Source organism: Juglans microcarpa x Juglans regia, chromosome 6S, assembly GCF_004785595.1.
Source record: "Juglans microcarpa x Juglans regia isolate MS1-56 chromosome 6S, Jm3101_v1.0, whole genome shotgun sequence".
NCBI classification, from domain to species: domain Eukaryota; kingdom Viridiplantae; phylum Streptophyta; class Magnoliopsida; order Fagales; family Juglandaceae; genus Juglans; species Juglans microcarpa x Juglans regia.
The window spans coordinates 2,075,308-2,089,173 of record NC_054605.1 but is presented as its reverse complement, the minus strand read 5'-3'; the positions used below and the strand labels follow the sequence as shown (position 1 = coordinate 2,089,173).

Sequence of the window (13,866 nt, the reverse complement as noted above, 5' to 3'; positions counted from 1 at the left end):
TCCCTTTGAGTCAGGTAAAGTTATAGTTTTCCAATCAGGGAGCTAGTTTATTGTTAGGATCAATGAGGGTAGAAAGTAGACGTGGTAGCTGCAAAGAGAAGTAGTTGGTTTCTATTGTTTTTTAAGTGTTTCTATGCATAATTAGTGTTCTTCTATAGGAAGACCTTGGATGAGAAGGAATATGGGACTTTGATTGCTTGAGTCTTCCATACATTTAGTAGAAATTGTTACAGGTTATTGAATTTCTTAGCTACAATCTGATTTCTCTAAACCTAACTTATTATAATTGACCTATGACTTCAATTCTTTGTTGTAAGGTTTTACTCTACACTTTTATACTAATGTTTATATCTTTTCTTTCCTTTGTCGATTCAGCATAAATTTGGAGCTTATTGGACTTTTATTGCCTCAAATTTTCTTAATGAATATCAAAAGTACTCTTATAAGGTGATACTAATAGTTTATTGGATAAAATGATTTGTTGTATGTTTTCTAGATTAATCGTTATCTTTGGAGGGTTAGTTTAGAATTTTTTGTCAAAATTAGTTTGAGGATCCTCACAAAATAGTTTTTATTTTCTCTTTAGTTTAGAAAGGACTGCAACACGAAGAAAAAAACTTGGTTAGTTACAATAACTACAACATGAAACCCTAGTTGCTTCTATAAAGCAACAGAAGGTGCATGAGTTCGTGTCGCTGGTACAAGGCAACATGACTGTAGAGCAATATTCTACCAAATTCATGGAATTAGGGACGTTTGCACCACACCTAATTTCAACAGAAAGGGTGCATGAGCAGAAGTTCTAAGGAGGACTAAAACCGAGAATTTGCAGCCAAATGTCGTGATTCAGGATCGATAATTACCAAGAGTTGGAAAATGTCACTGTCATTTCAAAGGCTGAATAGATAGGCTTGGCCATTTAGATTAATTTTGAATAGAAGAGGGCCATGCCTTTGCTACAAGTGGAAGTGCAGAAAAGAAGAGGCATTTTACTAGTCCAGTGAAAGGCAAGGGTGTAGTGATTGGAAGACAGATGCTGTCCTCCAACCCTTAGTGTGCGTCATGCGGCAAACTTTATGCCGGAGAATGCAATTACAGATATGGAGTCTACTTCAAGCACGGACAACTGGGGCACATGATCAAATAGTGTCGCTATGCAGCAAAAGCAATGGAGTCGGTTATAATGTTGACAACAAGCCAAAACCAAGGTGCCACATCCCAGCATGATTATACGTTGTAACGCCATGTGATGTTGATGCTGATGCTCCAGAGACAGAGGAGGCTGGCATCATCACTAGTATCTTCTAAGACTGTTGTGCCTTAAATTTAGAAAAGATTGGTAGAATTGCTATTAATAGTATTACTACCTTACTTTGATGATTAGGAAACATCAATTTGTTAAGGTTCACAGCTTGTGCGATATTCGATTCGGCACGTTGTAGTCTTTTGTGTGTAACGTTTGGATGTATTTGTAGCTTGCAAATCGAGCTATTACCTCATAAGGTTGGAGTGACGATTTATGACGAGAATATAGTAGCTTGTGCCCGAGTAGTTAAGGAGTGTCCTGTAGAACTAAAGGATATGACTTTGAAGATTGACTTAATGGTTTTTGGCCTAATAGAGTTTGACTCAATTTTGTGAATGGATTGACTATTTAAGCACTATGCCAAGATAGACTATCAAAAGAGAGAAGTTGTATTTGAACCCCTAAATGAAGATAGGGTTAGTTATGCAGGAATATTGGTTAAGGCCACCCCTACAATGATTTCAGGTTTACAAGCCAGGAAGTGCATCGAGTGCCTCAACGTTTCTGAAGAAGTCCATGGGATACCCGTGGTTGAAGACTCTCCTAAAGTTTTTGCTGATGAGTTACCTGGATTACCACCGGATAGAGAAACAGAGTTCGTAATAGAGCTGGAACCTACAACAGCTTTGATGCATAGGTGCTCCCGCAGAGTTGAAAGAGCTCAAGGTGCAGTTGGAGGAGCTGTTAGAAAAGAGATCTATTCTTCATAGTTCTTCGGCATGGGGTGCAACTGTGCTGTTCATGAAGAAGAAAGACCATGGGGATGTGCATTGATTACAGGGAGTTGAACAAGGTGGTGATAAAGAACAAGTATCCGTTACCTTAGATCGATGACCTATTAGATCAACTGTAAGGGGTATTAGTATTTTCGAAAATCAATTTGCGACCTAAATATCATCAGTTGAAGGTCAAAGAGCAGGATATGCCGAAGACTGCCTTTAGGAAAAGGTATGACCATTACAAGCTTTTGGTGATGCATTTCGGGTTAACTAATGCTCCAACTGCATTCATGGACATGATGAACAAGATATTTAGACCTTATATGGATAATTTTGTTCTTCTGTTCATTGATGACATTCTAATTTACTCCAAAAGAGAAGAGGAGCATAGAAATTACCTCTGTATGGCGCCGACCATACTCAGAGATTAAGAGTTGTATGCCAAACTCAGTAAGTGCGAGTTATAGCTTCATGAAGTGAAGTTTTCGGCTCATTTGTTTTCCAGTGGTGGAGTAGTAGTAGACTCCAGTAAGATTAAAGTAGTGATGAATTGGTAAAGGTCGTCGACATGTGTACACAAGATTCACAGTTTCTTGGGACTGGCTGGTTATTACAAAAGGTTCATGGAAGGATTTTCTAGTTTGTCTAGTCCACTTACTGCCATAACGAAGAAAAATGTGAACTTCGTTTGGAGCGATAAGCGCAAGGCGAGTTTCCTTAAGCTGAAGAAAAGACTTAAAATAGCACCGGTACTTATATTGCTAGAGCCTCATAAGTCTTTTGTGGTGTATAGTGATGCAACCAAAGTAGGACTCAAATATGTGCTGATGCAGGAAGGAAGGGCAATCACTTATGCTTCATGTTAATTGAAGAACCATGAGTAGAATTGCCCTACTCATGATTTGGAGCTAGCTGTGGTAGTTTTTACTCTGAAGATTTGGAGACATTACTTGTATGGCGAAAAGTGTGAGGTCTTTATGGACCACAAAAGCCTCAAGTATCTGTTTAAGCATAAGAACATGAATATGAGGTAGAAGAGATGGTAGGAGTCGATCAGTGACTATGTCACATAAAGTACCAACTTGGGAAGGCCAATATGGTAGCAGATGCACTAAGTTGCAAGAGCAGAGTTGGAGATTCGTTTACTTCATCAGCAGAAGTGAGATCTTTTTTAAGCAGTATGAGGAAATTGTTGATTGGAGACTGCAGTTAAGAAGTCTTTTTGACCTTAGTAAATGATCTTGTTTGTTAGATTGGGAAGAACTGAAGAATCATTGAAGGGAAGATAACAAGCTATTGGAAATCATCAGAAAAATTGAGACGCCTGAAGGGCCAAAAGACTTATATGTCAGAGAAGACGGACTTTGTACTTCAAGGATCGAAGGGTGATTTCCACCAACTAGGAATTAAGAGATAAGACTTTAAGATAAGCTCATAACATTCCCTATACATCCCATCCTGGCAATATGAAGATGTACTAGGATGTGAAACATCATTTATGGTGGAAAGGAATGAAAAAAGAAGTGGCAAAGTTTGTGAACAAGTGTTTAGCCTGCAGGCTTGTTAAAGCAGAACATTAGAAGCCAGCAAGGTGTTTGCAGCCACTGTCAATCTTAGAATGGAAGTGGGAAGATGTCACGATGGATTTTGTGGTGGGTTTTTCAAGAACTACAGTTGGGAATAACACTATCTGGGTGATACTTGACCCTTTAACTAGGAGTGTCCACTTTATACCCATCAAGTTCGGGTTCCTTAGAAAGATTGGCAAGGATTTATGTGACAGAGATCGTCAGATTGCACGGAGTACCAAGGAAGATCATGTCAAACATAGACCGTTGTCTCACATCTCGATTTTGGCAAAGTTTGATGGGCACCAATTTGAAGTTGAACAGTGCCTATCATCCTTAGACAGATGGACGGACAGAAAAGATGATACAGACTTTGGAAGACATGCTTAATGCCTGTGTCCAGGAGCACGAAGGAAATTAGAAGAAGCAGCTACCTTTGGTAGAGTTCGCTTACAACAACACCTTCTAGGTCACCATTCAGATGGCGCCCTATGAAGCTTTATTTGGCAGAAAGTGCAAATTCCCGTTATATTAGGACGAACTTGGGAAAAATAAGGTGATTAGACTGGAAGTTCTGCAGGAGATAAATGACCAAGTGTTAATAATAAGAGAAAGGATGAAGAAGGTGCAGAGTAGGCATAAGAGCTATGCTGACAACAGAAGAAGAAATCTAGATTTTGAAGTCAAAGATTAGGTTTGTGAAAGTGTCTCTTATGAGAGAAGTGACCCGATTCGGCATGAAAGGAAAGTGAAGTTCAAGATACATGGGACCTTATGAAATAATGAAAAAAGTGGGAGCAGTTGCGTACCATCTAGAGTTTCAACTAAGTTCCATGGAATCCATATTGTATTCCATGCATCCTCGCTGAAGAAGAGATTTGGGGATTAGACACCAGCAGTCGTAGACCTAGAGAAAGTACCTTTACAACCCAACCTGATGTGACACCCCTGCCCAAGCTAGGTCCTTATGGTTTATAATTAGTTCTATTTGGACCTAAGTGAATATAGGGCCATGGGCCATAAAAATTAGAACCTTGTGAGGTGAGATGGATCTTGTCTTTTGATGGTTAGTGAATAGGCACCCAAGTACCAAGGGAAGGCCCTAGGCCCAATGATTCGGCCACCATGGAGAAAAAGACTTGAGAAAGCCCATTAGGGTTTCTAGAAGATGATGGAGGTGCCACTTGGTGCCAAGCATGAGGGAAACCTTTGGGTTTCCAAGAGGAAATAATTAAACACATGAGAAAATGAGGGTTTTGGTTTTGCCAAGGGACACACCACTTGGCAAGCATGCGAAAGGTATTAGGGCTCAGATTTAAGGAGGCACACGCCACCTCCTCCACTCTTGCCACTGGGCATTCATGCATAGGAACCTTAGAACTTCTAGAAGGTGCAATCATGATGGGAGTTTCGCTTTCCTAAGGGTACACGCCACTTGGCAAGCATGCAAGGTGGGTTTTGAAGTTTCTAGAAGAAAAATGACAAGGGAAAGGAAGAGTCATTCTCAATTTGGGCAAGGAACACTCCACTTGTCAACCATGCATGAGGATTTAGGGTTTCAAACATGCAATCATGAGGGACAAAAGAGGGGGTTTTCAATTTTCTAAAAAGAAAACGCCACATGGACTTCATGCAAGCTAGAGTAAGGGTTCTAAAAGAATCTAAAAAAGAGAAGGAGAGCTAGGGTTTCGGCCAACAAGCAATAAGGAGCCACTTGTCCTCCATGTAATGCAACTTGTGAGTTCTAACAGAGGTAATGATTGAAGTGTAGTTGGAGAGATTTTTGGCCAAAGCACAAAAGGCCACTTGGCCCCCATGCAGGTAGGCTTCTTGAGGCTCTTCATTTTCCAAAAATAAGTGATAATAGGAGAGAGAATAAGTGGGAGCAAGAGAGTACAAATAAGGCCATTAATGGCCAGTGCCCATACACATGAGATAGGGTAGATTAGTGGTCATTTTTGTATTTTCAAATTTCTCTCCTCTCCTCTCCTCCCTTTCTCGCCCACCCTAAGAGGACCAAACACCATTTTCTTTCCACCCAAACACCAATCTTGTGCAGCAAAAGGAAGAAAAGATTAAAGATGTCCCAAGTGGAGATTAGCACAGTAAGAAAGGTCAACCCTAGTCTTCACCAAGTGCACATCACGAAAAAACACAATAGGAATGAAGTCTTGAAGTTTTGGGTATGGGAAGAAGTGAGGTTGTGTTCGACCATGAGGGGCACCCATGCTTAAATCTAATTGAGTATGGTTTTTCCTAGGGTTTTCTTTTATAAGAGCCCAAATTGTTGATGGCAAAATAGAAGAGAAGGGACCCTTTGTAGAGCTAAATCATATTTGGCCATCACTAGGATTTCCATGAGAGTTTTCCTTTCTAGTTGTCTCATGAGGAAATCACAAGTTATGGTGCCTTGGACTTCTTAAAGAACTTTTGGCCATGAGGTTCTTACACACACAAAAAGTATGTCTTACAAGAATGTCTTGTTACTTAGCCCTAGGGTTTTCTCATATCGTCTGTTTATGTGAATGAGGCATAAACCAAGAGAAAAGTCATGGAATGGATGGAAGGACCTTAGAACTGAATAGGGTTTGAAGGATTAAAATCCTAGTACACGAGACACATGCTTAGTTATTAGGATTTTTATTTCACGGACCTAATAGTTTTTAACATACACTTTCAGCTTGCTTGATCTTGATCATTGGAAATCTTTATTGAAGCATTGTAAGTTAGCCTCTAACTTACCCTTGGATAATATACTTATGTCTCTATGTGAAATTTGCATCTTGTTGTTTGTATTGAATAATGAAAGATTATGCTAAAATGTTACATGCTATGATTGGTTTACACACTCGTATAATCATGTTATGCTAAAATGATACTTGCTAGAATTTTTGGTTTAAATGACATGTTTGAAGCTTTCAAAAATTATATATGCCATGTTGAGTCTTTATGTGTTATTATATCCATGTATATGTATCTGAATGTTCTAATTATTTCAACCCAGTCACACGGTGCATTCTTTGCATATTGAGTATAAGTACACGACATAGTTACATGAAAAGTTACTTGTTTCATCACAAGTACATGTCACAAATTTTCAGGTTGTGCATTGAAAGAAAAAAAAAATTTGTCACGACCCCAACGCTAGGATGTGGGAATATCCTAGTGAAACTCCCATGTCCATTCTGGAGTGCCTAAATTGGAGTAGTAATCCTTAGGTTGATGAAGTATAGTGAACAGACTTTGAATTGGTTCTTTTTAAAGGATTCCGAAGGGGAGTAGCTGCACCTAACACTACTACATTCAACACATAGAAAATACAATAAGGGCGAGATGGTCTACCGTATCATATAGTATAAGACGTACTCACAGCCGGTCAAAGGGTCGTCAATATGATGCAGTAACTTGCAGGAAGCCCATGGTTCCTAGGGGTAGCCGCAAGGTGTCCACCCACATTGTTATGTGGATTGAGATTACAAGAGATTAATAAGAAATGAAACTTTGTTATACTATTACTTTGTTACATGGTTACAAAATCAATGTTTTTTTTTTTGGAAAAGGAATCTATATGGGATAAAAGTGTGTTTTGTCAAAGTGCATGTTCATGCTCATGCATTCATACTCATGGCTTACCTTATACATGTTTATGTTATCTCTGTGTTTTTTTGTTTAACTTGTTGGGATTTCATGAAATCTCATTATGGTAGTTTCCAGTATCATTCCCCCTAGAATGGTAAGTTGTGACAGAGATAGAAGATAACGGTGGGAAATGCAAGCTTAAGGATCCCCTGATAGATAAGGAAGCCCCGGAGAGTCTCGAGCGATCTACTGATCCATCACTAGTAGAGCAGCTAGAGTCTACAAAGAAGTTTATTTGAAAAGTGTTAAAGCTTTTTGAGGACCTCCAGAAGATCCTGGAGAAGAATAGGGACTATTAGAAGATCTTGTGGTTATTATGTTAAGAACAACATTTTGATGGATATTTTGTAGGGGCAAGGTTTGAGACCCTCTTTTTTTGTATGAATGGTTCAACAAGTACTTTTGGGATTAATAGTATTTTATTTGGTACCATATTAAATTGCTCAACCTTTGTTAGTATAAAATGTTTCTGCTGCGATGATTGCATACTATTAGAAACATCTTAGGTGCATTGTATGTTAACTATCATGAACGAGGGGTATGTGGTCTTATGTTATATGTCCCGACGCTTAAGTCTACGTCAAATCTCAAGCAGGGTCTGGGGTCATCACACCTGTCCAATAAGGGAAAATGTAACATCTCCTTCCGATAGGTTATGAGATGTCATGTGTTTTCATAAAAATAGCCCGGTAAGAGATCTCATATTTTAATAAAATAACTATTTATTTCATGAAAAGAATTATTTAATAAAATATATTTCCAATAATATTAAATAAAGACAATTGCGAACTGAATAAATTTTTTGTCATAATAATAATTTATTCTAAGAAGTTTGGAATTTAATCAACTGGTCCATCTAATCCTGGGCTGCTTGCTTATACTCATTATCCTCACTTGGGTGGTTAAAACATGAAATAAAACTAAAATGAGATGAAAACTCAATAAGAATCCCATCACATGTAAACATAATAAACATAAGGTTTTTATAAAAAATTTTATCCTAAGAACTAAAATTCATGATCATTAATACGTATGCTTATTTTATGCATGAATTGTCATGAATTATCTATCTTATCTGAATTATCTGACTGGCCAATACACTTAATCATGTCTGCAAGGTTGTGCACTGACCTCACATCTCGCAGCTGCAAGGGGAGTCGTTGATAGTATTTTGGCATACTATGGTGGACCACGCTTAAGTCTGTGGCTTGCACATCCACCCATGAATCACATTGGTATCTTGCATCTGAATGATCATCTTATTAACTCATCTGATTTTGTCTTACACTTGAATATAAAAAAGCTTACATGTCTTATGCAACATAATATACATGATGTACATAATACGTACATAATTATAAATGTTGAATTAACTTGATACGGAAATAAAATGATCATGGACTATGATGAATGAGATGCTTGCATAAATCATGACATATTTGGTACATAAAAAGAGGCTATGAAGAATTGACTGTAGTAATAATAATCTAACCATGTGCTAATCTGAATTTATAATCAAACTACGTACCTCATATCGCTAATTCCAAAATCTCTCTTCGTAGATCATTATCTATACAAAATACCATATGTCACTAATTTTCTATAAAAGCGTGTCATAGCATTCTACTTAATTAAATTGATATCATAGATAATAATATAGTAGGAATAATTTAATAAGTATTCAGATAAATACTATTAATATTATTTAAAAAGTCATAACATATTCCTTTCTTTTCCAATTAACAATATAACATAATAATTTTATCAAAATCTGACAAAATAAACAATGGGAATTTGTTCTACTAATTAAACTTGATTATACTCAAAATTCAAATCCTTGTAATTTATTATCATAATCAAATCATAAATAAATACTTAAATTTATTATCGTAATCAAATCATAAATAAATACTTAAGTATTGATCATATCTACACATGAATCTTTATATGATTGTGACGCTTTTGCCCCTGTTCTAAAAACTGCTCTGCTAGGGTTCGGTTTCTCCTCTGCGTTATGCTTGCCACCGGGGGCCCTCCAGGCTCTTCGACGTCATCCTTCCGTCGGTTCTTTGCCAACATGGTGGCCTAAACTCCATAACCTTTACCTGAGGTTGTGATTCCTCTTTGGCCACCCCAAAATTTGGATGGTGAAGTGTTCATCAGTTTCACGAAGGAGGAGCTTGTAAGATTGGCTTCTCCATTTGTTTTCTCATTAGACCTGAAGTTCTTACGCCAGCGCCCTTCCTTGGACATCATTTGTTCAGTGATACACAACAGATGGGGATTAGAATCACAACCAGTGGTTTCGGCTATGGCTAAGCCCAGATTAGTTTTCCTGCGATTCTCTAATGAAGTGGATTTTAAGAAAGCATTTTCCAAGGAAACTCTTGATGTTAATGGAGTCCCGTTCCGTATGTTCCACTGGTCCTTGGATTACAATGACGATAAAGAGTCTTCAATGGTGCCGGTGTGGATTTTACTACCTGACCTTCCCCCTAATTTTTACCATGAATCATTTCTTCAGAATATTACCATGCCAATTGGAAAGTTTGTCCGATGTGATAACTACACTCGATGTGTTACTTGCACTGATGGAGCGCGAGTATGTATTGAAATGGATGCTGCAAAAAAACCGATTGAGTCATTCTGGATTGGAGTCCCTCATCAACCTGGTAGTAGGCTTCAACAAGTGATCTATGAAAATCTTCTGGCTTATTGCTGTCACTGCCAAGTGCAAGGTCACAATATTCAGAAGTGTAAATGGGTGAAACAAAAGGGTGTAAAACATGTGTCGGACACCAACAAAGATGGTAAACGATAGATTTGAAGAGAGAGAAAATAAGCATGTGGAGCCATCCCCAGCTGGTATTGAAACAGAGTCCCTTTTGATGCTACAAGATGTTGTTAATGGTGAGAACAAGCAGGTCCAGATCATTACTATATAGGAGTTAGAGGAAGATTCTGAATTGGCTAAGGCTGATATGACTATTCTGAGTGGTGATCCGAGTACAAATGGTCAAATGAATGCAACCTTAAAAGTTAATATTAATGCAGCTTTGTCTAAGGCTAATAACGATGTTGGAATGAAGTGTCATGGAAATACTGTGAGGTGTAGTGATGATTTGCACCCTCTGTTCGCTAACAATGGTACCCATGACGTGGGGACTCTATTTATCAATAAGGAAGTTAATGAGATGATGAATGAGAAACACAAGCTTGATGTGCAGGAGGTCTTTATAGGTTTGACAGCGTCTACGAAGGATGAGGTAAATGTTGCTATCCCGCTTGATCATGTCTTGAAGTCGGGTCCTGTTTCTTTTATAGAGATTGATAGTAATAAGTCAAGGGGGGTTGTGGAAGTTTTACCTGAGGCTGAGGGCGACTCTGTGCAATTAGTTGCAAACATTATTGTAGAGGGGTCTTGTTCTGGAGATGGGCTAGAGAATGATATACAGCTAGATAATGGCTCTGAAAATGATCCAAAAGATAAAATAGAACACATAGCAAAAGAAAAAGATTATGTCTCTAATACTGAGAAGCAAATTAAGGGAGGGAAAGTTACTCAATTGAGGAGTTCTACTAGGTCCCGTAGCAGGCCTCCCAAATTTAATCAATATTAAGCTCCATATTGTATTGGAATTTAAGAGGTCTTGGCACCTCTAATATAAGGCTTCGTAAGTTGGTCCGTAAATTTAAACCTGGTATTATTGCTATTACTCAGCCTTTCTTGCTAGATAGCAGAATGTGGAGGATTCAACGGTCTCTCTATTTGTTGAATGGTATTTCTAATGAAACTGAGAATGGTGAATTATGGGTTCTATCGAAGGAGGCCTCAAATGTCAAAGTTCTTCATCAGGGCCCTCAACACATTTCAGTGGAGTATTTGGAAGCTGGGAAGTTGATTTGTATTTCTTTTGTTTATGCTCGATGTACGCATATAGACTGTAGAGAACTTTGGGCTACTTTAGCTACTAATATTCCGAGCGGGTCTTCTTGGGTTATTTTAGGGAATTTCAACATTATTTGAGCTGATTCTGAACGTCAAGGGGGTCATAATAGATTGCCTTTAGCTATGAAAGAGTTCAATTCTTTCATTGATTCGGTGGGTTTATTTGAATTGGGGTCCTTTGGCAATTCTGTTTCGTGGTATAATGGTCATTCTGGCTTGTCACGTAGCTAGGCGCGATTAGACAAATCACTTTTGGACTCGGAAGCTATGGTGAATTGTCCTAGGGCACACATGCAATATTTACCTCGGACCAACTCGGATCATGCTCCTATGATAATCTGGATGGATAGGGTGATGGCTCGATATGGGTTTCCTTCTTTTAAATTCCAACAAATGTGGATTTCTCATGTTACTTTTTTTGAGTGTGTTAAAAAAGCTTGGGAAGATAATGATATTAACGATACATGGTTGTTTAGACTGGTTAGACTAAGGGTTGTTTGAGTGCATGGAAAAAAAACATCTTTTGGGCGAACGGATCTTAACATCAATTTACTAGAGACTCATATTGAAAATATAGAGGAAGCTTTACAACATGGGTACTCAGAAGGTGATGAAAGTGATTTATTGATTTCTCGGTTGGAGTTAAATTTATGGCAACAAAGGGAATCCATTCGGTTAACTCAACAATGCAAACAAAAATGGTTTTATTTTTATTGGTTTTGTTGAGGGTACTTTACCATTCAAGTACCTTGGTATTCCTATTATATCTGGAAGACTTAAGGTTGTTCATCTTGATGATCTGGTGAGCAGGATTTGACACCGTATAGGAGGTTGGAAAAATAAGTTTTTGTCTAATGGGGATTGGCTTTTACTTATTAAGCATATTCTTGCAAGTATTCCCATTCATACTTTCTCTATTATTCATGCTCCTTTGTCTGTGCTAACCATGATTCAAAAATGTATGTCGAATTTCTTTTGGGGTGCTAGGGAGGGCAAACCAAAGAAGCATTGGTGTTCTTGGCAGAATATTAGCAAGCCTTGTCAAGAGGGAGGGGTAGGTATAAAGGACCTCAAAGAGGTTCAAAAATCTCTTCATATGAAGTTTGCTTGGAAAGTCATTAAGGAGAACTCCTCGAGGGAAAATTTCTTTTGGGGCAAATACATAAAAGATAATCATATTTCTCTTGTCAACCAGGCGAAAGGTATTAGATTTTGGAGAGTATTATGTCTTGTATGCCAGAGGTCCTTAATAACTCCAAATGGAAACTTAAAGATGGCAATATTTCCTTTTGGAGGTACAATTGGTTTGAGGAGGGCCCGCTTTGTGATATTGTTTCCATCTCAGATTGCTCTAAGCTTAGAGTGAAAGACTGTAGAGTGAAGTCTGGGTGGGATGTCTCTTTGATTCAAAGATTGATTGGGGAGAGACATTCGGTTGCTATTCTCCGTACGCTTTGGAAGGCTAAAGCAAGGTAAGACATTTTAGTGTGGACAGGTAATTTTGATGGTAATTTTTCTTCTCACAATTCTTGGGACATTCTGAGAGTTCAATCTCCCAAGGTACAGTGCTCGCGCTGGGTTTGGAACTCTATTTTGCCTCAGAATATTTATGTTATTGTTTGGAAGGCTTTTAATTCTTCGTTAAGTGTTGATGATTGGTTGAGAAAGGTGGGCATTTCCATTGTCTCCAAGTGTGAGTGTTGTGTAAATGGTGGCTATGAAGATCAAAACCATGTGTTGGTTGGCGAGGATTTTGCTCGATAGATATGGAAGAAAGCTGTTCTGCTTGTTGGTTTGAGTTATGGTCCTAGGCAAGATTGGCATAACACTATTTCCATGTGGTTTGGTAAGGCTTCTAAGCGTTCTCAATCTGGCCAACTTTTGGGTTTTATTCCTATGATTATCACTTGGAGACTCTGGCTTAGAAGATGTAAATGCCGTATGGCAGGTCTCTACAACTCTATTAGTACAGTTTGGCGGGAGATTTTATATGGATCAGGTACGTCCCCATTTTCTCATGATGATGAGATTACTCTACAAAGCCTAAAGATTCCTATTAAACTTCCGAAAACTAAACCTATGCGCATTATCAAGTGGCTTAAACCTATTCGAGATCGTGTGAAGCTTAATGTGGATGGCAGCTTGTTAGGCAATTCGGGTCATTCGGGTGCTAGAGGGGTCATTAGAGATCATAGTGGGAAGTTGATTAGATATTTTGCGGAACATATTGGCCTAGGATCTAGTAACTATGCCGAAGGGATGGAGCTCCTTTTTGGTTTACGGATTGTAAAAAGCCTGAATCTAGTTAATGTTGATATTGAGGTTGATTTTATGATTGTTTTCCAGTGGGTGATGAAATCTCGTTGTGGTCTCTGGTATTTTGAAGATTTTTGGGAAGCAATTCTTGAGATTCTTGGTACTTTGAACTATTCTATCTCTCATGTGTATAGACAAGGCAATGCTCCTGTGGAGTTTTTGACTCAAATGGGTTCTGACGGTAATAGTATGATATGGGAGGATTTCTCTTTACATCCTCACTTACTAAAAGGAATAGTGAAGACGGATAAAATGGGGCTTCCTCATGTTAGGTTTGCTTAATTTTTGTTTGATGTTGGTTTTATATGTTTTCCTATTATTATTGGTTTTGGTTTTGGTTATAGAGTATAAGGCAATTTTTGATACTAG

The 13,866-nt window shown here is 38.2% G+C and overlaps 1 protein-coding gene and 1 long non-coding RNA gene across 5 annotated transcripts in view; one reads left to right on the top strand and one right to left on the bottom strand.

Moving 5' to 3' along the window:
• Positions 1 to 7,664, top strand: part of LOC121236900 — a 32,265-nt gene extending 24,601 nt beyond the window's left edge. For 3 of the 4 annotated variants that reach the window (XR_005934834.1, XR_005934832.1, XR_005934835.1), the window contains exon 5: positions 7,332 to 7,664. The gene's annotated coding sequence lies outside the window, so the exon portion shown is untranslated. The remainder of the gene's footprint in view (positions 1 to 7,331) is intronic. The other variant, XR_005934831.1, reaches the window with a different exon arrangement.
• Positions 1,703 to 8,595, bottom strand: LOC121236901. The gene is made up of 3 exons (XR_005934836.1): positions 8,584 to 8,595; positions 6,882 to 6,887; positions 1,703 to 1,810 (listed from the first exon to the last, which is right to left on the bottom strand). It is a non-coding gene; the product is annotated as an uncharacterized LOC121236901 (long non-coding RNA).
• Between the last annotated feature and the right edge of the window lie 5,271 nt (positions 8,596 to 13,866).